At 39.3% G+C, this 26307-nt stretch overlaps 1 pseudogene across 1 annotated transcript; it reads right to left on the reverse strand.

Moving 5' to 3' along the window:
* Nucleotides 1–16926: 16926 nt before the first annotated feature.
* LOC307151278 (interferon-induced GTP-binding protein Mx-like) lies at nt 16927–24773 on the reverse strand (annotated as a pseudogene). Its single transcript, XR_013824113.1, has 12 exons — nt 24657–24773; nt 24442–24580; nt 22969–23167; nt 21608–21686; nt 21388–21468; nt 20933–21065; nt 20682–20823; nt 20484–20560; nt 19137–19346; nt 18784–19039; nt 17294–17444; nt 16927–17218 (listed from the first exon to the last, which is right to left on the reverse strand). The product of XR_013824113.1 is annotated as an interferon-induced GTP-binding protein Mx-like (transcript).
* Nucleotides 24774–26307: the final 1534 nt, after the last annotated feature.

Genomic DNA, 26307 nt, shown 5'->3' on the forward strand with positions numbered 1-26307 from the left:
TAAATTAAAAGGTTTTAATGATATCTGTGCATCATTAAATGTGAGCGAATGTTTGACTTTTCTTTTTAACTCTTTACTGAAAATAATATCAGAGTCCGTTAGAATAAAATCAAATGTATACAATTTATTATGTCAGGTAAATGTATCATGCCAATTTCATAATCAGTTCAAAAATAATAGATACAAAACATCAAATGCTCTGGAATAAAGAGAGAAGATGCGAACCTTGACATTAGGAAATACATAATGCTGAAGTCCTTGAGGTCCTTCAACACTATGGGCTGATCTGAGTTACAGAATCGCCCTGAGCCTCTTGTTGCATTTCATTATACAGACAGAAACTTCTTTCACATGGAAACATGCTAACAATGGGAATTTGCATTTCAGAGAGTTTTCCTCTCTTCCAGTTCTTCCAGTTTCTCCAGTCTTACAAACCTATTTCATTTAAACAGACTTTTTCCTTTCCCTTTTAAATACATTTTTAACCCTCTTGGAAATTATTTCAATGAAATGAATGTACTATGTACCATAGTTCGATAATGTTTTTTATTTAATATTTTTTTCTTTTTAAAGAAAACGCTTGCCAGACTATAGCTGAAGTGAAAAAAGTTTCACTTGAAACATACATAAAAATTATATTTTAAACTTTTACATTAAATACATATTTACTTTCTTGCTATTTACTCTCTAACAGTACTTGCAGTAAGATTTTATTAGGGCACAGTACCAATTGTTTTCACTAGATGAAATTTGCTTCCCATTAATTTCCAATGTTGATGCGAACAGTACAAGTGTGACTATTTTTTCTAGGGCCATTTAACCTTTAACCTTGTGTGTGTGTGTGTGTGTGTGTGTGTGTGTGTTCACATAGCAAGTGCCAAAACCTTTACCAAGTTTCGTACCATTCCGATTAAGTAAAAAATAAAATAAAATAAAACAAACACAAAACAAAACAAAACGTAAAATATTTCAGTCAAAAATGACCAAAGGGGGTTAATTAAACTTTTGTTTATTTTTTTTATCTTATTGTCTATTTTTACTTGTTCATATTTCATAATGGCCTTTTTAATTGTTTTGTTTTTTTCTCTCTCACACACACTTTATGATGCCAGTGTAAAACATTTGGAAATATGAAATTTGTTATATAAATACACTCGTATTACCTCATAAATATAAATGTACTTTTTCTAATTGTTCAATAACAAGAAATAAACTATGCCTATAAAAACCATATCAAATATTTATCTCAAAATGTACTAATAAAAAAAAATCTAAATTATGCTAACCTTTCGTTTTGTGAACTATCACTATCTTCATCTTCATCATTTTGAGCACTTCTTTGATCTGGAGATGAGAATGAAGGAAAAAAGTCTGTAAAGGGCATTTTCTTGACAAAAATGTTTTGCAATTAAAAAAGCTGTCCGTGTACGCGTCCAAACTGGAGTATAACCGAGCCTTCACCTATAATAATAATGTAAAAGAAACAAATTATGTGTATGTGGGTGTGCCTGGTATTCCTACATGGCAGGTTAGAAAAATATTCTTTGTATGAGTCATTTGTCTCGGAGATTATATTGAAACTGCCCCTGGACAACAAGTGTCAGTCATCCAAGTACAGATCTTATCCACTTGAATGCATGGGAAAGATTGAAATCTTGAAATATCAAAAACGGTTGGTCCATATTATGTTCCAATAACATTTCAAATCAATAAAAAAATATCTCATAAATTGTGTTTCTTCAGCTCAAATCACATAAAATAAAATGTCCCAGATCAGCTCTCTTAGTCTCTTAGTCCTCTTACTCTCTTAGTCCTCTTACTCTCTTAGTCCTTTTCTGAAATCCTGATGTGAAGATGATGCTAAACTTAGGTTGCTTCTCAATTCTTATTTGTGCATCTTCGTTTCCTTTCCTCGCGTCTCAGCTCCACCCCCTGTAGGATGCGAGGGAAGGCTGCAAGGAAAGAAAATGAGGACGGAGGAATCGAATGACAGCTTTTTTATACATTGTAGTACTTGATCACCAGAGCGTCACTTCATAGCGACATCAGCTGCGCTCAAAGGATCTGCCCATATGTTGTTGAAGTTTGGTTATTTAAGAAATGCAAAATAAATAATAACATAGCAAGATACCCTGTTGAAATATGTGAGATGTGTGATTTATATAAACTGCAAAGGTAAAGTATAAATTAAAATTATTGTGACCGATGTGAAGGGGGAGGAGAATGTATCCGTGCGTCACGTTTAGTCGCTAAAACACATCGGCATAGGATACACCTGTGCATCCTCGCTCATGACTCCTCGGGAAGCCTCCTCACTCCTCGATCCTCACCTCCTCGCGGTGCGATTAGAGAATTGAGATGTCCTTCAAGATGGCTGAGCTCGATCGGTTTCCGGGTCATAGGATGGAGGACGGAGGAGAGAGGAGACGAGGAGGGATATTGAGAAGCACCCCTGGTCTCATTATTTGATACATTAAGTATCCTTACCCCTTTTAAAGAAGGGCGTGTTAGAACTAAACTGATGGTTTGCTCAAGGCTGTTGATCTGCTGAATTTCAAACAATGCTATAACTTCTTGCTTTTCTGTTTTCTGCTTCAGCTCTCTTTCCCTTGGTAAACTGTATGCATGCATGTATGTTAGAGTAGTTTAAGTGTTTAGTCTAGTTAATAAAATCTTGTTCATGAGGAAATAAAAGTATACTTTTTGAAAAGTGCACTTGCAGATAATATAATAAAATTAAAATTAAAGACCACTTATGTGTACTTAAAGGGAATACACTTTAATGACAATATTTATTAACACACTTAAGTGCACTTTTTACAAATGCACTTTGTAATAATATCTAATTAAGTTTAACTTAAAGTAAGTACACTTTCATCACAATATTTATAAACACACTTAAGTGTATTTTTAAAAATGCACTTTGTAATAATGTCTAATTAAGCTTAACTTAAAGAAAGTACACTTTCATCACAATATTTATAAACACACTTAAGTACAATTTTTACAAATGCACTTTGTAATAATATCTTATTAATAGCAACAGAGTACTGCAGGATGAAAGATGTCAACTACACGTGCTGTGGCCTTGTCATCCACCCTGATGCCTCTTGGCTTGGTGCCTCACCCAGATGGCTTGATTTTTGATCCAGTTGCAGACACCATTTGGACTAGTTGAGATAAAGTGCCATAATGTAAAGAACTATGTGGACTATAAATACCTTTGAATGCAGAATGGCACTTTGGCTCTCCGTGAAAGGCACTCGTACTACTGCAGGTGCAGGGTCAACTGTTGATCACTGGCCTGAAATGGTGCGACTTTGTGATTTGTGCCCAGGAAGACATGCTGGTACAGCGTATCTATGTTGACCCGAAGGTAACAGCAGTCATCAGAGAGAGAGTGGACCAGTTTTACTTCTATGTGTACATGCAGAAGTACCTGTTTGTCTCCAATAGAATTTAATGATTGATGCAACTGCTAAAGAGGTAACATGTTCGTCAAACGGTTACACAGTAATTGTTACATAAATAGGTACTGTATAGTTTACAATGAACATAAAGACAAAAAAATAATAATTCAGAAAGATTTATTGGTCATTGACAAAATAATGGCAACATTAAAACATTTCATGTCTCATTGTGACTATATGGTGTTTATAAAGTATGTTTTCTGATTTCATATTTTACTGTATGGATTGTTTGATTTCACACGTTACTAGATATAAAAGTTGACATTTTAAACAAATTAAACCAGTCAAAGTAAAAAATGTATTAATAATAATCATTAAAATAATAATAATACATCATAGAATATGTATAAAATTGTATAAAATCTGCAACATCAGAGAATCCCGTTCTTGTTGAAATTGTTGTGATGTGTTATTGTCTATCACAAAGAGACAAAAGAAACAGAATCGAGGGAAGCCCATTCTCAGTTTGGCAAGTAGATCTGAGACAAGCATATTGACAGGCTATTCAGTGTGCAAGGATCCAGAGAGGCTGGCTCACCAAGTTCAATACATAGTCAGTTCTTTGGCCCAAGCCTTGACCAGTGGCTTGTTTTGATAGTTTGTTAGGAGGCAGGTTACCGCAAAAAGCTGGTTGATACTGCCAGCAATGGTCAGGGGGATAATAGTGTCAAAAAGTTTGTTCTATTTGATGCGCCTAATTGTCCTCTTCACGTGTATCCTTAACCGTGCAATGTCCTGGGACTTTTTACTTAGAAAAGGTGGTCTGTAAACTTTTCTGAATCCCTTGTCCAATATTATAGCCATATCTTTTTCCAAAAGAGGGATAATGCCAGACTGTCTAAACAGTTCTACGTCACTGATTGAGCCAGAATACAATGAGAAAACGAAAGTAACAGCACCATGCGGTGACACGCCTATCATTCCTTTCAGGTTAGTGTGGGATTTATATTGTGAAAACATCTCACTATGCAAGATTAAAGATGAAAGCATCTGGCATCTCATCTCTGTACAGTCAATAAGGACTTGGGTGTCAGAGTACTTGCCGAACACACTGGGCATTGTGGCTCTAACTGACTCTGGAGACATCCGTATCCCAACAGCACTCAATAAGGTGTACAAAAAAATTACCCAAGTTGAGATTATCCTGCTGACTGTGGACTGATGTATGTTAAAACGATCACCCAGATCTTTCTCCTTCCGACCCAGCGACAGGTACACCAAGAACAGGAACAGTTCATCGATCATTGGAAGGCATCAGCTCTGGTGGGGGGGCAGGGGGACACGAGTTTTTGTAATAACAATAATCATTGTATGATAACAATAATCATGATGACCATTGGTATATATGTGATTTTAATTAGATTTAATTAAACAGTAGTGTTCTCTTGGGTGCTGATTTATCAGAAAAGTGCTTTTAAAAACAAAATGATGTAGTATGACCTATGCCTACCGGTCGACGAGGTGGATCAGCGGCCTTGTCGGGAGCTGCTGTTGTGCTGGAAGTAGATGATCGTGTACCAACATGCCCGATTCTCCTTGTTGTGGGTTCAATCAGTCTCCATAATGCCTGTAAATGACGGTAACTGGCAAATCTAAAAGAGTGAAAGAAAATTATTATTTTTAAATCAAAGCATAACTCATTCATTGCCCTAGTTAGATCTAATCCAAAATGTAATCACCTTGTTTTAAAGTTGAGTTAATGACAATCTTATTCTGATTTTATTCATTTACTTTAATTTGTCCTGTTATTTTTTACTTTTATTTATTACAGGGAAAGATTAAAAGTAACATTACTCACAGTGTGCCCACATAAGAGTTGCTTTCATATATCAGAGTAAAAATAAAGGTCAAATGAATATGAACACAACTTACGTCTGCAACAAAGTCATAACCACAAAGGTATACAAGCCGAATATCATATGACACAATACGTACCTGGTATAGAATCTGATGTCATCATCCGATGCTGAAAACCTCTCCAAGCCGAACGACTGCTTCAGTGAAACCTCTTCCAGCCTCTTTTGCAGCTCTTCTATTACCAGCTGCTGGGCCTCGATTTTCTCATATGCTGTATCCAAAGCTGATGATTCTGGTTTTGTATCATAATCGTGGCACTGAAGCAACAATTCAACATCCATCTCTTCCTCTTCAATTAATTCCTTCTCTGGTCGTTGTGTTCTCTCCCAGACACTTGGTCTGGCTGCCGGCAGAGAGTAGTCGTTCCAGGCAAACAACACAGGCACAGCCCCCTCTTTCAAGCATCTTCGCCCTCCTTGAATAACATCCGTGGAGACGAAATGTCTACCACAGACTGTCGTGGTCCTCTTAATTACTAAATTCTTACATCTCACATTGTGTATCCATAAGCACTTCCTTTACATCCTTTGGGAAGTGATGGAAGTTTACGGCAGAGTTGAACTTCCCTGACATTGTGCATTGCGATACACAGCAGAAATCACTGTTTGGATTCTCCCACTTCTGGTACTTTATTTGTCTTGACCAAGAAATGTTTTCTTCACTGAAATTCAGATATTAAAATCGAATAAAACGTAAACAATAAGAAATTTCTTCAAACGAATTGTACATTTCTCGTGAGGGAAGATCCACACCCCTAAGGCGAGGTCGATGAACTCAGCGAACGTCGCCTAACAGCAGCATCTGGGTGAGTAGATCATCCATCCCACTCCAGAACTGCTGTTTCAGAGAATCCTAATCCCAGCTTGCATCTTGATGAAGGTTGAGGTAGACCTCCACATACTCCTCCTGTGAGCGACCGTCTTGATATAGACAGTCCTCCATTATTGGCTGGAAGACTGTTTGTTATGTTTCGTGGTGCAGATTGGCCCAGTTTGTTTTTGTTGCCGTTTGTGGAGCCTGGGCTGTCTACAGAGACCACGTTTTTTTACAGTGTGTTCAGGGGACAGGCAGCTAGCAGATAGTGAGGAGATGTTTGCTGTATGTGACAAAAACTGTTTCAGCCTAAAAAACGCGTGACATCGCCTTTAGGGTGATGAGTTCTAAAACAATGCTCACCTTGTGCAGGACATGCACAAGTCAGGAGAAGTGTCGTATTTTTTCAGAGAAGGCAAATGTGGTCATATTTCTGCAAAAGATTACTAAATTTTAAAGATGGTTTGTAGCATACCAAGATGCTGTTGTTAGTAGCCCACTGTAACTGTTATTTAGTGTTAAATTATTGTAGTTGGGTTAGGTGACTTTATGATCACATGCTGAAGTGGAGGGAAATGAGGAGGTGGACAAGATCAAACAGGCTCTTAAGCATATGTAACCGGGGCAGGAATAGCCTGATATTTGATTAATTCCTCTGGTGATTTGCCCTTATGTTTGCTTTGACTCAGCCGCGCGCTGTCCCCTTTAAGAGTGTGTGCATGCGCAGATGAGATAGAGAGCGCGTCAGACTGAAAGAGAGCGCAGTTTGAGACAGAGTCACACAGAGGGAAAAGTAGTTGATTAAACTGTTAAAGAGAGAACATTTCCAGTTTGATATTGACTTGTGAATCTGTGGTGATAACAGCCGTGTGATATTGTCGAGTGTATGGTTGATTTCGCTGCTCGTACGAGTGTGGTGTTCCTGCACGTGTGAGATCTTCCGTGGGGAAAGGAAATACAGAGACGTTGGGGAAGATTGAGCGTGAGTTACTCTGTGATATGTTATAAAAAGTTGTTGAAAGGTTAAATAACACGGTTTATTTCATATATTAACCCTTAAAGGGGCAAGCATAAATAAATTTGATGGAAAAATGATTCATTGCTATTTTTGTATGTATCTAGACTAAAATGACACAGTTCATGCATTTTTTCCAAAATATGACCTTTATTTTCTAAGTTACACTCTGTATCTCCCGAGATACATTGCCCATTTAGGGTAACATTTTGCAATGTATTCTTTTTTCAGTTCATATGACAACTTTTACACTACCCTACACTACACTACTTTACACTACACCACACTACACTACACTACACTATACTACACTACACTATACTACACTACACTACACTACACTACACTACACATTACATTACACCACACTACACTACACTACACCACACTACACTACACTACACTACACCACATTACACCACACTACTCTACACTACACCACACTACACTACACTACAACACACTACACTACACTACATTACATTACACTACAACACATTTCACTACACTACACTACACTACATTACACTACACTACACCACATTACATTACACCACACTACACCACATTACACCACATTACACTACACTACACTACACTACACTACACCACATTACACTACACTACACTACACCACATTACACCACACTACACTACACTACATTACACCACACTACACTACACTACACTACACCACATTACACTACACTACACTACACTACACTACACTACAACACATTACACTACACTACACTACATTACACCACACTACACCACACTACACTACACTACACTACACTACACTACACTACATTACACCACACTACACTACACTACACTACACTACACCACACCACACTACACCACATTACACCACACTACACTACACTACATTACACCACACTACACTACATTACACTACAACACACTACACTACACTACACTACATTACATTACACTACAACACATTACACTACACTACACTACATTACACTACACTACACTACACTACACTACACCACATTACATTACATCACATTACACCACACTACACTACACCACACTACACCACATTACACTACACTACACTACACTACATTACACTACATTACACTACACTACACTACATTACACTACACTACATTACACTACACTACACCACATTACACTACACTACACTACACTACACTACATTACACTACATTACACTACACTACACTACATTACATTACACTACAACACATTACATTACACTACACTACATTACACTATACTACACTACATTACACTACACTACACTACATTACACTACACTACACTACATTACACTACACTACATTACACTACACTACACCACACTACACCACATTACACTACACCACACCACACTACATTACACTACACTACACCACACCACACCACACTACATTACACTATACTACACCACACCACACCACACTACATTACACTACACTACATTACACCACACCACACCACATTACACTACACTACATTACATTACACTACAACACATTACATTACACTACACTACACTACATTACACCACACCACATTACACTACACTACATTACTCTACACTACATTACACTACACTATACTACACTACACTACATTACACTACACTACATTACATTACACTACACTACACTACACTACATTACACTACACTACACTACAAGTCAAAGAAAAACCTTTATCCTATTCAATATCTGTAGAGAACAGGCCTCAAAACATAAGAATATATGTGAGTGATCAGCCCTGTTAAATACCCTTATATGGGCAATGTATCCCCCAGGATACAGACATTCAATGCCTGATAATCAAAGATGTAAGAAGAAATTTTTTAAAAATATCCACAAGAACATGTAAAACTATCCTTAAAAAACTATTTTCTAAAACAAAATCACTCTAAAATATCATAATCATGAAAAATATAAAAACACTTCCCTCATAGCCAGTGTCTTTGTCCACGTATGCTGCCATTTTGGATTTTGATACAAATGTTTGGAATGTTGGCATAAAGTCACATGACCTGATTACATGACCCATCACCCCATCAGTGTTTCTCATCAACTGCAACCACATAATGCCCCTCCCCCCATGGGCCTTCCCCCTACAGCCTGTTAAATGACTGTATCCCCCAAGATACATAAACTCTTTAAGGGTTAATGCAACTTTGAGTAATTATTGTTCTTTATGCCGTGTTAGAGGGGAGAACAGCCACGCGTGATATTGCACGTGCACCAGCTGCCACGTGAGCTTTTTCTGTGTGCTTCAAAGTCTCAATAAGAGTGAGTTTTGATCATTTTATTCTCCTAAAGTGTTTATGTATAAGTTATAAAGAATATTTGTACCTTTGTTCAAGTGTATACTATTTTTATTGTGTAGTTACTGTTTGACTTGAACAGAAGGGGTCAAACTGTGTATTGTAAAGTATTAATGTGGTGAAATGTGCAGATTTCTCATGTATGCTGTTTTATTTCTTTCATTAGGCACATACAGGCCACTACCGTTGTTTTTGGCACTCATTTTATTTGTTTCTGAGATTATCAATGTGAAAACCTCCTTTTTATTTGTTTTGTTTTGTAAGACTCTTATTACTTTGTTTTCTGCACTTATTGGAGTCAGTTTGATAGTTTATTTTGTTATGCCAATTTTACTTATTAATTGGAATGTTTTTCTAAAACTGCTTTTCTCTTGAACAAAAATATACATTAACGCTGTGTCTCATTTGAGGCTCAGTCAGGAATAAAAGAACCCGTTTTCTTTAGATGTTATGGCTTTGTCTTATTTCCTGACATAACGTTTGAACGGCCACATCTAATTTGGTACCAGGAGTGGGGTTTCCGTTTTTTTTTGTTTGGGGATTGGTTTATTTTTGTGATAAGAGTGCTAAAATAGTAGGGTGCAAACAACGGTAGTGGTTAAGAGCGGCTGAGTGCTATAAGGACCTGCAGAATATTGTGTGCCATCCTGAAAGGAGCTGCAGGAGGACCAAGGGCCAGCAAACCTGGACTGCTGCGTCAGAGGAGATTGTGAAGGACGGTGCTTATTGAACTGACTGTTTGAGAACTGAGACTTTCTGCAACTGTGAGTCATGGACGCTGAGGACATGGACGATGCATCCTCCCAGGGTGAGGACATTCAGGGTGCAGGTGCTGCAGCTCCGGAAATGGACATTGAGGGAGGTAACCCCATCTCGCAGCTACAGTCACAGATACTGGAGTTGGGACGTAGACATGATCAAGTAATGTCAACGCTTTCTAACATGACTAATGTACCTACTAGATCTTATGTGTATATCCCAAGAGAGAGACAAATTGTACCTTTCAGTGGGGATCCGGGTAAAGATTGCCAAAATGTGGATGAGTTCATTGAGGAACTTGAGAGAGTAATCAGAGTGAGGGGTTTAAATACAGAGGATCAGGTGGATTTTATCCTCTCCCACTTAAGGGGTTCCGCTCTAGATGAAGTCAGGTTGTGTATGGGAGGGGAGGATAAGTTACCTCAAGACATGTTCTCCTACTTGAGGGCAGCCTTCAGGGAAAAGCGAAGCACCCCCCAGTTGTTACATGCATTTTATGCACGGAAACAATTGGATGGTGAAGATTTCCGTGATTATTCACACGCCCTGTCCTTGCTGCTCAATGCTGCACTCCAGCAGTCACCCCATATTGTTCCGAACATGCAGCTGACATTGCGAGATCAGTTTATAGAGGGGGTGAGGGATTCAATTCTCCGTAGGGAACTGCGTAAGGTGGTTAGAGAGCGACCTCACGCTACATTATTTGAAGTCCGTGAGGAGGCCCTTATGTGGTGTTTGGAAGAGAGACCCCGTGCAGCTAATCTTGCTAGAAACCGAAATCTAGTGGGTGTGGGGGAAAATGTAGAGCATGCGAGAATGTCTGCGACCGTACCAAGTGACTTGAGTGTAGCCCTGCAGGAAGTAATTAAGGTAATTACACAACAAGGGAAAGCAATCGGGGAACTTACCAATGCTGTCCGTGACCTCACGATCCAGAGGTCTGACCCAAGTGGTGAGAAACCTAGTAAGGCCAGGTTTAAGCCAAAATATACCCGTGATGGCCAACCCATTTGTTTGAGATGCGAGGGAGTTGGACACATAGCCCGGCAATGCACTGTGCAACGCTTCCGTGAAAACCCTGTGCCAGCTATGCCAGAGTCTCAGAGTCTTCAGGGAAACTGTGCGCCTCCATTGCGAAGAGCCGAGCAATGAGAGGTGGCACTGATGGCTCAAACAGTGGCACCCTTACCAAAGAGCGATTCCTGGAGCGTGCAGTGGGCAAGTGCCCAGAAGTCGAAATTCACATTGGGGGGGTAGCTGTCCGGTGCCTATTGGACACTGGCAGCAATGTGAGTACTTTGACAGAGAGCTTCTTTAAAGAGCATCTTCATGGAGAAGATAAAGACATGCATTGTACGACCAAGTGGTTGAAGATCACCGCGGCCAATAGGTTGCCGCTTCCCTACCTTGGGTATGTCGAACTTGATATCCAGGTAATGGGTTTGACTATACCTGGGTGTGGGTTCCTGGTGATTCGTGACCAAGAGGAAGGGGCAACCGAATCAGCGCCCCCAGGCATACTTGGCATGAACATAGCGCAACGCTGTAAACAGTTGATTCTGGCCGAGTTTGACAATGCTTTGGAAGGGACGTTGGATGCTGACTGGAGAGCCGCCTTTAACAAGGTGCAAGAGGCTATCCCAGTGGAGGCGACCTCTATGGTTCGGACAATAGGCACACATAAGCTGTATGTACCTGCAGGCTCAGTTGCTACAATTCAGGCTAAAACACACAAGGAACTGATTGGAAATAGGGGTTTAGGATTGTTTGAACCAGGTAATACATCATTGCCAGGTGGCCTGGTCCTGGTTCCTACCTTGGTGTCACCTGGTAGTCGAGTGTTCCCAGTGCAGGTAGTAAACTTGTCACCAGAGGATGTGTGGTTGCCGCCTAAGTCGAAACTCGGGATACTTACCCAGGGTCGCCGCTTTGAGGGTAGCTCCTGCGAGGTTACATTCCAGCGTATCTCCGCGGATCATGAAGAAGTTACTGTCCACCAGAGATCAATGACAGGGGTTGGGAGTGACCTGCAGTGTCCATTGGAGAAGGTGCAGATAGGTGGTACCCCTACACAGCAGGCAGGGCTGAAGGCACTCTTGATGAAGTACTTGGATGTATTCGCCACCTGTGACGAAGACCTTGGTTATGCTGACCTGGTAAAACATGAGATTCCCCTGAAAGATGACCTCCCTGTCTCACAGCCATACCGACGAATACCCCCGAACCAATTTGAGGAGGTAAAGGACCATATCTCCGGATTACTCAAGAAGGGTGTCATCCGAGAAAGCTCCAGTTCGTACGCTTCTCCGGTGGTGTTAGTTCGTAAGTCTGATGGGAGTCTCCGACTATGCGTGGATTACAGGAAGCTGAACTCTAAAACTAGACGTGACGCATTCCCATTGCCACGAATTGACGAGAGTCTGGATGCTTTGAGCAAGGCCAAGGTGTTCTCATCTATTGATCTTGCGAGTGGCTATCATCAGGTGGCAGTTCATGAGAAGGACCAGAACAAAACAGCCTTCATTACACCATTTGGGCTGTATGAGTACCAGCGGATGCCGTTTGGACTCTGTAATGCGCCTGCGACATTCCAGCGCCTCATGCAAAGCATAATGAGTGATCTGGTCTTTCAAATGGTACTTGTATACTTGGATGATTTGCTTATCTATTCAAGTACATTTGAGGGACACTTGGTGAGGCTCGAGACTGTGCTAAAAAGGTTGAGGGAGGCTGGTCTAAAGGTAAAGGTGGAAAAGTGCCATTTTCTGCAGTCCGAGGTAAAGTTCCTGGGGCATGTTGTATCAGCGCAGGGGGTGTCTACAGACCCAGACAAAGTGAGTGCAGTGAAGCAGTGGCCGATCCCTAACACTCTAAAGGAGCTGCGATCCTTTTTAGGGTTCTGTAGTTACTATCGAAGATTCATTGAGGGTTTCTCTAGAGTGGCGGGTCCGCTTCATGATGTGGTTAACACTTGTGTTCGCCAGGGGAGTGTGGTTCAGGCCAATAAGTTGTTCAAGGGCTCCTGGACAACAGAATGCCAACAGGCCTTTGAGCACCTTAAGGAGAAGCTTACCTGTGCGCCAACGCTGGGCTATGCGGACTTCACCCTACCGTTTGTGCTGGAGACTGACGCCAGTAACCTGGGATTAGGCGCTGTGCTATACCAGCAGCAAGGGGGAAGGAAAACTGTGATAGCTTATGCAAGTCGGAGGTTGAGGGGTGCAGAGCGAAATGACAGGAACTACAGCAGTATGACGCTGGAGCTCCTGGCACTCAAGTGGGCAGTGGGGGAGAAGTTCAGGAGTTACCTGCTGGGATCAAAGTTTACTGTCTTAACAGATAATAACCCTCTGTGCCATCTCAACACGGCCAAGCTGGGTGCAATTGAACAGAGGTGGGTTGCACAGCTTGCAGTCTTCGATTTTGACGTGCAGTACCGTCCTGGTCGATGTAACACTGCAGCCGATGCTCTCTCTAGAAGACCAGGGCTAGAAGGAATGGAGGTGGTAACTGAAGATTCGGAATACGACGGCTGTGTGGCTATTTGCAGCGGGCTCCGCACCGGGACGGCAGTGGAGGCTGATCTGTCAGGGCTAATGGAAGGGCCTAGAAATGGAGGGACAATACAGCTACAATCAGCCATGGTTGATCCAGGGAATGAAGAGGGACAACTCCTGGAGAATACCCCAACGCTACCTGGATACACGAAAGATGAGCTCCGTCAGTTCCAAGAGGAAGATCCGACCATCAGCACGCTTAAGTGTTTTTGGGACAAGAAGAGGAAACCCACAAACCATGAGAGAAGAGGCATGTCCCGATCTGTGCTCTTGTTGCTTAAGCAGTGGGATAGAATCCAAGAGAGAGAGGGGCTGTTGTTTAGAGTCATTGACGATGTGTTCAATGGGGAATGCCGACAGTTGCTGCTCCCTGCATGTCTGGTCAAGCTGGTGTTGCAAAGTGTCCATGACCAGATGGGGCATCAGGGCATTGAGAGGACGCTGGGCCTGCTCAAGCAGCGTTGTTATTGGGTTGGGATGAGTGATGCTGTGGATAAGTGGGTGAAGGAGTGCCAGCGATGCGTGTTAGCCAAAATGCCGCAGCCGAAGATACAAGCACCTTGGGCCCCGTTCTTGGCGTCACATCCATTAGAGGTGGTTGCGATGGATTTCACCACACTAGAGCCGGCATCGGATGGGCGGGAGAATGTCTTAGTTGTAACCGATGTATTTACTAAGTTCAGCCAGGCGTTCCCCACCCGCAATCAGAGGGCAGACACTACAGCTAAGGTCCTTCTGAAGGAATGGTTCCTTAAGTATGGTGTGCCACAGCGTCTTCACTCAGACCAGGGGAGGAACTTTGAGAGTGCCGTTATTGCAGAACTCTGTAAGCTGTACGGGGTAAGAAAATCCCGCACTACGCCACATCACCCCCAGGGAAATGCGCAGTGTGAGAGATTTAACCGCACTCTGCACGATCTCTTGCGTTCATTACCACCTGAGAAGAAACGGAGATGGCCAGAGTACTTACCTGAGCTGGTGTACGCCTACAATGTGACTCCCCATTCTTCCACCGGTTACTCTCCATACTACATGCTGTTTGGAATGCAGCCACACTTACCAGTAGATGCCTTGCTGGGTCAGGAGACAGGAGGGGAGATAGAGCCTACCTGGTTGTCTGTCCATAAGGAACGGCTTCAGGATGCACACTCCAGAGCACGAGAGTATGCTGAAAGAAAGGCAGCGGACCGTGTTGCCAAGCGTGAGAATGTGGTGTATTGTCCAGAGGTAGCAGTGGGTCAGCAGGTGTATTTACGATATCGTCCTCCAGGAAGGAACAAGATCCAGGATGCCTGGGCTCCCACGGTGTATACGGTAGTTGAGGTGCATGGAACAACCTACACCGTGGAACCGGTGGGAGGTGGTCCTGCAAAAAGAGTGCATAGGTCAGACATCAGGCCCTGTCCAAGACCAGTCCCAGTGCCGATGCCTAGGAAAAGAGTGACACCTGTAAAAGTTCCTACCTCGGAGTTGGTAGAAGGGATGCCTACACTGGATGCAGAATGTGTGCTGGTGGAGGAAACCAGATGGACTAAGGAGGATCCAGTGGACGAAGTGCTTGGGAGGTTGCAGCAGCCAGTGGTGCAGCCAGAGGATGATGCTGAAATAAGAGAAGTGGAGGGCAATGATGGAGTGCAAGTAGATGATGAGGCGAGTATAGTAAGACAGTTCCCTCAGCCCAAAACAGAAAGAAAGGATTCAGCATTGGATGTGGTGGTGATTAGGCCAGTTCCTGTTCCCAGAAAGCCCAGGGTAGAGAGTGCCCAGGTGGATGTACCCTGTCCTTCACCACGCAGGACCCAGCGGTCTACTGCTGGGGTTCATAGCAATCCAAACAGGTTGCCTAAATCGGCTTGCAATTCTGTGTCTTTCAGTCCCGATGCTCTTTCCCAAGTGTTAGCTGGAATAGTTTTGTATACATCTGGAAAACTACAAGGAGTAGTGGATGATTAAAGCATGTTTGTAGTCATCGAGGACGTTGACTGTAGGCAGGGGAGAGTGTAACCGGGGCAGGAATAGCCTGATATTTGATTAATTCCTCTGGTGATTTGCCCTTATGTTTGCTTTGACTCAGCCGCGCGCTGTCCCCTTTAAGAGTGTGTGCATGCGCAGATGAGATAGAGAGCGCGTCAGACTGAAAGAGAGCGCAGTTTGAGACAGAGTCACACAGAGGGAAAAGTAGTTGATTAAACTGTTAAAGAGAGAACATTTCCAGTTTGATATTGACTTGTGAATCTGTGGTGATAACAGCCGTGTGATATTGTCGAGTGTATGGTTGATTTCGCTGCTCGTACGAGTGTGGTGTTCCTGCACGTGTGAGATCTTCCGTGGGGAAAGGAAATACAGAGACGTTGGGGAAGATTGAGCGTGAGTTACTCTGTGATATGTTATAAAAAGTTGTTGAAAGGTTAAATAACACGGTTTATTTCATATATTAATGCAACTTTGAGTAATTATTGTTCTTTATGCCGTGTTAGAGGGGAGAACAGCCACGCGTGATATTGCACGTGCACCAGCTGCCACGTGAGCTTTTTCTGTGTGCTTCAAAGTCTCAATAAGAGTGAGTTTTGATCATTTTATTCTCCTAAAGTGTTTATGTATAAGTTATAAAGAATATTTGTACCTTTGTTCAAGTGTATACTATTTTTATTGTGTAGTTACTGTTTGACTTGAACAGAAGGGGTCAAACTGTGTATTGTAAAGTATTAATGTGGTGAAATGTGCAGATTTCTCATGTATGCTGTTTTATTTCTTTCATTAGGCACATACAGGCCACTACCGTTGTTTTTGGCACTCATTTTATTTGTTTCTGAGATTATCAATGTGAAAACCTCCTTTTTATTTGTTTTGTTTTGTAAGACTCTTATTACTTTGTTTTCTGCACTTATTGGAGTCAGTTTGATAGTTTATTTTGTTATGCCAATTTTACTTATTAATTGGAATGTTTTTCTAAAACTGCTTTTCTCTTGAACAAAAATATACATTAACGCTGTGTCTCATTTGAGGCTCAGTCAGGAATAAAATAACCCGTTTTCTTTAGATGTTATGGCTTTGTCTTATTTCCTGACATAACGTTTGAACGGCCACACATACAATGCACATACCCTTGAAAGAAGAGTAAATTACAGATTTAATTAAAGTAGGTTTCAGAAAGCTTATGGTTATAAGGGATGGTATATCTCGGTTAAAAATTGGACACTCTACTCTTAATAAATCAATCAAAAACATGAATCCAGCCAGTGTAATCATTGTGGACATCCAGAAACAGTAGAGCATGCGTTGATTAAAAGTAGGGCATTTGATTGTGAAAGACTCCAGTTAAGAGGAGTTAAAATCTGCTGGCATTAATTCTCTGAGATTACAGAATGTGCTAAACAGTTCTTATAAAGGTCATAAAACTCTTATATTATTATATATACAGAATAAATATTCTGAAAATTACAGTTATATAATGAAATATAGGTTTTACATTTACTCTTGATATCAACACCTCACACTCCATCCCAGTATACTGTATACCTATAGGTGATGGAATATGTAACATAATCTGGTTTGACAACCGCCATAAGACATCAAAAGAAGAAGAACGCATGAGGAGATCAAAAAATCACATGACATGTTCATACCTGTCAACATTTGGGTACCAAAATATGGGAGGCCTGGGGGGGTTTCAGTTCAACCACATGCGGTTTCATGTCATCTTTACACACCCCATCGCCAGATCATAGAAAAATTCAGTTAAGACAGTTGTATTCATCTTAATAATACACAACAAATCAATATACAGAAAAACAGATTTCTAAAATAAGGTATAGGCCACAAATCTGTGAGTAGGCTACAGTTTTCAAAACTGAACAGGTGATGTTGTGTAATATTCAGTTACTGTAAGAAACTGTTCCAGCGGGTGGAGTTTACTGGTACTGAATATTACACATCACCTGTGTATACTCCCATTAACTGGAACAGATTTTCACTGGAACTGAATATTATATCCAAATATTGTTATGTAATCAATCTGCTATTGTTGTGTAACTTCACCTATTGGAACAGTATTTCACAATTTTTCACAGGAACTGAATATTACAAACTACTATTGCGAAAGAACGATTTACAAAACAACGATTCCGAAAGCGTGCACGGATTATGAATTTGTTCACCGTTACCGTTGTACGTAGTTTTTTTTTATTGTCTGTATAGTTCTATTTTGTTAATAAATTTTGCATTCTATTTTGGCTTTCTCGTGTGTCCCTATTTTTGTTGTGTCCCTTTTGAGCCACGGGGCGAAACGGGTACGGATTGAAAAACCAAACCAACTGTGCGGTTTACAAATCTGAGCACAGCTGAGACTTTTTCTCTGGTACTTTTGGCGTAGGATATTTATTCCGTCAAGGTCAGACTGCGATCTCAAATGTATTCCCAGGAATGAGTGATGCGCTTTCCGCTTTTAAAGTTTTATAAAATAAGTAGCCTAAGATATGGCTTGAATGGTTTAAAAGCATTAGCAAGAATAAAAGTGCATCATATAATGTAACGCCATGCAGCCAAAGGATGACAAAAAAACGGATGCTGCGTTAATTGCGTTAAATATTTACTTACCACTGAGTCTTTTCCCATTTCTACCAGTAACGCTTATTCAACTTCCCGCGTCTACTAGCCTATACCTGCGCAGATATCGACGGCACAACTGGGTTGTAGGCCTAGGTTGCCAGGTTGAGCTCACAAATGGGTTGAAATTTGTATGATGTGTTGATTGCGCAAGTTGGATGGGTTTCATACAAGATCTGGCAACTGGACAACCTTGGAATAATATATTGATGTGATTATTCATATAATGACGTTTGGGCCATACAAATAACGGGAGTTTCACGGGAGAAATAACAAAACGGGAGGGGGGCGGGAGATGGGTGTGAAATACGGGAGACTCCCGGGGAAAACGGGAGTGTTGACAGGTATGCATGTTCCAACCAAAAACAGACATGACAGGTCAGTAGGTCCCTCAATTAAAATCACTAAGTGCTTCCCGAGTAGCAGTTAAACGGTCCAAGCGAGCCTGTAGGAATCTGCGTCTTGTACCAACTTCAGAGTCCTCAAACAGGAGCTCACCCACATTTGCCCCATCCGGTAAACTCAACATGTCAGTAGACAGGAGCTGAGCAGTCTGCTTCAACATGAAAAATGAGATCATCATGGGCAGTTGGTCAGCCATTCGCTGCACCACAATCTGAAAGACAATCAAAGAGTAACATCCACACACAAGTACTGCAGTCTATTCAGTCATGGAGAAAAACAATTATATTTGTTACTGAAAGAATATCTACCTCATAATATGCCTGGAGCATTTCACTGTACTTGCTCTTTATGTCAAAGACAGGTAACTGATCTTCTGAAAATGTGTCTTCACTAATCTCACTCAAGAACTTCAAGTAGATGGGATCTTGAGTGTAGACCATGTTTTCCATTTCAAACTGTTCTAAGATCCTCTGCTCCGTTTTGTCTTCCTGACTCGACTGAATATTGTAGATTTTGTTCTATGGTTTCAAATAAAGAAGTACAGAGGAAAAAGTAGGAAATTTGTGGCATAATGTTGATTATCATTTGCAAAGATGGATATTTTCATCAAAAAATGTAAATTTTGTCATCATTTACTCACCCTCATGTTATATTAAAAACTTACCACTACCACGTTGACACTTCAAAAAGTTCAGAAAGAGATCGTAAAAATAATCCATAATATGGTCAGTATTCATATACTTAGTATTTCATATTATGAAAAGAGCGCTTTAGTAAAAAATTTCTGAAGAGACACGATCGCTTTAAATGATGAACAGACACTGAATTTAGGCTTTTTTCACATTTAAACATTGATCAGAGAAGATAAACAGAAGCTCAACCTTCTTGCGCAAGCTCAAACATGCTGCGTAACACACAAGAATGAACCTCATTGGTTCTTGCACATCAAGCAATCATGCTTGAGCTTCCGTTTACTATAACCAGTGTGTGAGTTGATGAATTGTGAATAAAATAAATTAAATCTGTTCATCATATAAAACGATTGTGTCTCTTCAGAAAATTTAGACTAAACTGCTCAATTCATACGGAGAGGTTTTAATCTCTTTATGAGCTTGTGGTAGTGGTAGTTGCACAGCTGTCTATGGAGAGACAGAAAGCTCTCAGATTTCATTTAAAATATCTTCATTTTGTTTTCCTTAGATGAACAAAAGTCTTAAGTGTGTGCAACGACATGTGGGTGAGTAAATGATGACAGAATTTTCATTTTTGAGTGAACTAACCCTTTAATTCTGACTCTTCCTTCCTCTTGTTTTTCAAAGAATTTGGTTAAAAACACAAGAGCGCACGGCAAGTGAGGCAATTCGAATTTTTAAACTGCTGTGAAAAACTCAATAATAATTAAATAATCTTTGTTTTAACATTTTTTGTTGAATAATAAAAAGCACTCGCCATTGAAAAACCTAAACTGTTTAACTGTTTGTCAGAAAGCCAAGATTGTTCTGTCATTTTTCTTTCTTATTTTTTTCTTTTCTATTTTTTGTTGCAAAAACAAACAATAAAGCAATGACATTAGGCCAATACAATGGATTTTATCCCCAAATAAATAACTGGGGGGAAAAGAGAGAGAGAAAAAAGATTATTGTAGCAATATTCACCACAGTGATGTTTTGAAGTACATGGTAGTTCTGAAAACATCTATAGGACACATCTTTGAATTGCTTGAGGATGATGGCTTCAGGAGAAATACATACATCAGAAAGACAAGTTTCACAATATAGATGTGCTATTAAACATTAATTAAATCGTGATCTAATCTTTTGGTTTTGTATTGGAGATCAGACGTGTGATGGTACCTTTGATTGCAATGAGATTCAATGGCTGGCTTCTTAAGTTTGGTCACATGCTCCTGCAGAACCAACTCAAACCCTCTGTAGTTGCTGAAACCGAGCAGTTCCCTCCCTCTATAATTCTGGCTAAACTCTTTCAAACTGCAAACTTGTTTAGGAACAAGATGGATTTCTCATTAAATTAACTTTAACTTTCTTGTAAAATCCCAACAACAGTGAATTCAAGGTTTAATGTTTAATATTGAAAATATACAGACAGGATGTTTTTGTGCTGTTAAGATGATCATTCCACTTCTTGAATTCAGCCCGAAGCTGGACAAACAAATGTTCTACATTAATCAGCTCCCCTGATGATAAGGAGTAGATTTGATCATTGAATCTTGTTAGGATCTGTGATAAAGAGAAAATATGAACATGTAATTTTACATTATCATTTTACGGCAAAAGTGTTGTCTCTGGGGAGGTAGAAAAAGACATTTGGGTGTGAAAATAATTTAGAATACGAACTCTACCATAACCATAGCACCACCTAGTGTCAGACAGTGGGGTGTACGTGTGCCTGAACAGTGATGAGATTTGGGACTATCTCTGACGCCAAGATATTTTTAGAGCCGGTACATAAGGAAAAATTATTAAATCACAACAAACACAATATGGTTCTAGCAGCTTGAACTCCAAATGATAATTCTCAGAAGCAAGAAGATGCGATGACTTGAGCCTCACACTCCTTGAGCTCATTCTTCACTTCCCACAACTGTGTTTTTATCTGCTCAGTGAGCTGTGGCAGTGATTTCTGGCAAAGATGGATAAAAAAAAAAAAAAAAACATGATTTATTATAGTCTCGAAATCAATCTGCATTTTTGCAACACATCTACAGTAAATTCATGTTAAGTGTAAACAGGCCTTTAGAGTGAGACATTTAAAAACTTACTTTGATATGATCGACAAGATTTTGTGTCAGTTTGACAGCAAGACATTTAATTGTTGCTTTATCCTCATTCAAGAGGCATCTGTTGAAAATGACAAAGCACTTTTTGTAAGGTGGTTTAGTTTATTCCAAATATCTTGCTAACCAGCTATTAAGAATAGTAATGTCCATGGAACATTTTTAATCCAAAAAAGAAGGTTCGGTAACACTTTATTTTACGGTGCCCTTGATACAGAGTAATTACTTAATTAATTACTTAGTAATAGACTTTGTAGTAATAACATGTAACAAAATGTACTTAACATGTAACTAAGTTATGGAACAGCCTATACTTACAGATTGTAATTACGCACATGTAATAGGCAGCTACTGTTACACATGTGTAACAAGCCGAGTCTCTTACATACGTGTTGCGGACTTGGTACACTGTAATTATGTAAGAAAGTACTTAGTATAACACAATGTAACAACAAGTACTTAAATATGTTAGGCTACTAAGGTCTGCAGTTACACATGGTAAATGTGTATGTTCTGTATCATTACTTGTATGTAACATAAAATAAAGGGTATCAAGATTGTACTTAAGTGCACTTCCTGTGTATCTACATATGTTATCCATCTGAATTAACCCACTAGTTCATAGCTTAAATACATGCATTAGCTTCCTAATTACATTGCAATTACAAAATATTACACAGGTATAAGCTACGTAAAATAAAGTGTATCAAGAATGTACTTAAGTGTATACATACCTTATCCATCTCTGCCTTAGTTTGATTTAACTCACTAGTTCACAGCTTAAATGCAGGCAGTAGTTTCCTAATTACATTGTAATTACATAATATTACACAGGTATAAGCTATGTAAAATAAAGTGTATCGAGAATGTACTTAAGTGTACTTCATGTGTATCTATAAACCTTATCCAACTCGGCTTGTTACACATGTGTAACAGTAGCTGCCTATTACATGTGTGTAATTACAATCTGTAAGTACAGGCTGTTCCATTACATGTTAAGTACATTTTGTTACATGTTATTACAACGTCTATTACTAAGTACCTAATTAAGTAATTACTCTGTATCAAGGGCACCGTAAAATAAAGTGTTACCGAAGGTTCTTTATGGAAAAAGATGCTAGTGTATAAAATGTTCTTCACACTAAACATTTTTTTTAAGAACTGTTCACTAAAAGGTTCTTTGGAGAACCAAAAACTGTTCTTCTGTGGCATCACTGTGAACCCCACTGTGTGAGTGTAGAAAACTGGTTGAAATTGAAAACAAAATCTGACCTAAACAGTGTGAATAAAGTCTTTCAGAATCATTTTTGGGAACACAAAGTTCAATTAGAAAAACAGACTGTAACCTGAAATAGTCATGGTTTTGGAAGAAATCTCTCTCTATTTGTGTCGCCTCCTCCAGAGGAATTTTCTCATCGATCTGCTGTTGTCCTCTACACTTCACCATGGTGTAACCTTTGTGGAGAGGAATCACTTTGTTGTGGACAATGGCCATGATGTCCTTCTCTGTTCCCTTGTCTATGAGATCTGGCTTGGTCAAAATAGCTCTAAAATGAGAATGAAAAATAGATAAGATAAAACTTTATTAATCCTGTAAGGGGAAACTCATTTGCCACCATTGCACATTACAAACAACACAAATAGACAATTGAACATTAAAAAGAACAACAATCAATACATACAAATAATTACACAACTTCATTAAAAACCTAACTGCAGTAGAAATAAAAAAAGACCTTCTAAATCGCTCTGTAGAACACTGAGGCATTACTAATCTTCCACTAAATGAGCTTTTAAGTCACCTAAAGATATAGTGTAGTGGATGACCTTTGTAAAACAGAATCATTTTTAATTTTGCCCTTGTTCTCTTTTCCACAATGACCTCAAGTGAATCAGGATTAGCCTTTATAATCAGTTTATTAATCCTATTTTTATCATCTACTACTACTACATCCCCAACGGAGCACTGCATAAAACAAAACACTGACCATGATTCCCTGATAACAAACATGAAGAAGCTTCCTGACACCAATGGAACTAAACTTCCTCAAAAAGAATAGTGTTGATTGTGCTTTCTTAAAAACAGTCTCACTGTTCTTCTTCCGGTTTAATTTACTATCCAAATGGATGCCAATATTTTCATAAGACTGAACAAATCTCTATTGACCTTTAATTGTCATTGGTAGTATCACTTCTTTTTTTCCATCTATAATCAATAATCAACTTCTTCTCCACATTCAATTTTAGGAAATTTTCATCACACCATGTAAGAAATAATTCAACCTCTCCTCTATAGCCCACATCATTACCTTGATTTATTAAACCCACAAGGGCAGTATCGTCTGAAAACTTTTGTATACCAAATGTCTGAGTGTGCCTATAGTTAGAAGTATACAATGCAAGTAAAAAAACAAATTTTTAGTCATAATAATATCAGACATTTTATCACTCAGCCTAACAAACTGGGGTCGACATAGAAGATAATCCAATAAAACGCAAAAACATAATCCTAACAGAATTGGCAGTTGTTTCCAATTGATTATAAATATTATGCAACATAAAAAGTATGACATAATCTACTCCCACACCTTTTCGATTTGCAAATTGTAATGGATCTTGTAAAACTGAAAACTGTCTACCCAGATGACAGAGGATAATCCTTTCAAAACATTTAATTATATATCAAACATTTAAAAAAAATAGTTAAATGTTACAAATAAGAATAGCTACATCAGTAAAAAAAAAGTTAAGAACAGTAAAATGTGTATTTGTTGACACAGGTGCTCATAAATCAAATTTATTTGGTGAGAGTACATTACCGATAGTTCTTCTGCCCTCAGGATCTACTTCTTGTGCCATTTTTAATGCTTCTGTTGTTGCAATGTCAGTGTTACAAGGAACCACTACCAGGTTTATAGTCTCTTGCTTCTCAATAAACTTTGCTATAAGACTTTTAATCTACAAGACATGAGACATAGTTTTAAAACTGGTATTGTACAGAATGTGACTTGTAAAATCAGATTATGCTGCTCACCTGGTTTTCAATATCCTCTGGTTGTCCTTTTACTGGGACTCTGGCAATTCCAGGTAGATCGATCAGTGTGAGGTCACACACATCTGGTGACATGACCTCTAAAGTGGCAGACCTCATATGAAAAGGTGTTTTACTTAATTGAATTGCAAGAATCAAATCATTGTTTTATAGCACAAATGACAACATTAGCCTGCCATACAAGATACAAATGGAAAAATATTAGGGGGTAAAGTTTTCCACAGAAACGTATTTTCCAGATTATAAGTCGCAGTGTTGTTATCATTTTCTGCTACTTACAGTATAGGCTTATTCCAAAGTGACATTCGATGCAATTCACTTCAAGCACGCAAACATTTTTGACACATTTGAATATGTGCTGAATGACAGTGGTACCTACAGAGGTTTATCAGCGAATTTCTCACACGCCAGCAGTTTCGCTTTAAATAAATTTGTTTAGGCTAAGCTTGGCTTTCTTGTCAATGTTGTTTATAATGAATGTCACTATCATTTGTTTGTTTTATAGGATAAAATATGAACTGTAATTTGGTGATTGCGTTGGTGTCAGTGCAGTGTGTCAGGTGCGACTTAATTTTCAGAAAATACTGTAGTAGACTAAAGGTCCATTCACACCAAGAACAATAGGCTAACTATCTTTAACCATAAAGATATTAACGTAAACAGCAAGGAATGATATGGTACGTGGGGAAAACGCCCCCTTGAGGACCATGTAGGCTATGTTTTCTGTGGTTTTTTTTTTTTTTTTTTTTTTAGATGTGTCTAGAATAGTTATCGTTTCAGTGACAATGACAAATCATAAACCAAGTATCAAAAATGTCCACCATGTTCTTGTTATTGGATTCTTACATTAATTTGTACCAAGGGGTTGTTTTGACCCACAGGTGGGGTAAAATGCCTCCCAAAATGCCCCCACACTGACAAAGCAATTTGCTTAATAAATTTACAGGGGAAAAAAACAGAGTACAAGCAGTTCTAGCTTAAAATGAAAAAGACAAGCTAAAACAACAGTAGATGAATATGAATAGTTATTAATGAACTAATATTAAAAAATATAGTTAGTTATTGTTGCGTTGTAGCGTTTTACCCCACTCCACCATAAAGCTCTGCTTATTCTAAGCACACGTTGCAAGGTTTGTCGTCTGCCGCTTTAAATGCTCAAGATCTTGTAGCCTATTCTGAGTGGCTGTCAAAGTTTTTCATCAGCTGGAAAAAAAATCGTTCTGAAATGATTCCAATTATATCGTTTCTCTGTCGTTATCGTTGTAGTTGTGGTGTGGACTACTGTGGTGTGCTATTCTTTTATATGTGTAACATTTTATAAACAATCATAGGGCCTCGTTATTGTCCTGGTGTGAATGTGCCTTAATACATTAATATCGATTTGGATTTAACCCTGTAAAAGTGTGACTGTATCTTTTTTAGGCCTAACTTTGTGTTAATGTTACAATAAATATAGGCTTTATTTGGTAGTAGCTTAGTCTATCTATATTACACTTTACACACAGAGTGTTCCCTCATTCTCAACCACTTTGGCTCTGTAAATGCATATTAGGCAACAGTGTTTTTACAAGCTTTGAACACTTTATTCCTAACACTTTTTAAAGAAAGCCAAAACAGATTGCTAGAAATTGTA

The sequence above is a fragment of the Squalius cephalus genome (genome assembly GCF_949319135.1).
Source record: "Squalius cephalus genome assembly, chromosome: 23".
NCBI classification, from domain to species: Eukaryota; Metazoa; Chordata; class Actinopteri; order Cypriniformes; family Leuciscidae; genus Squalius; species Squalius cephalus.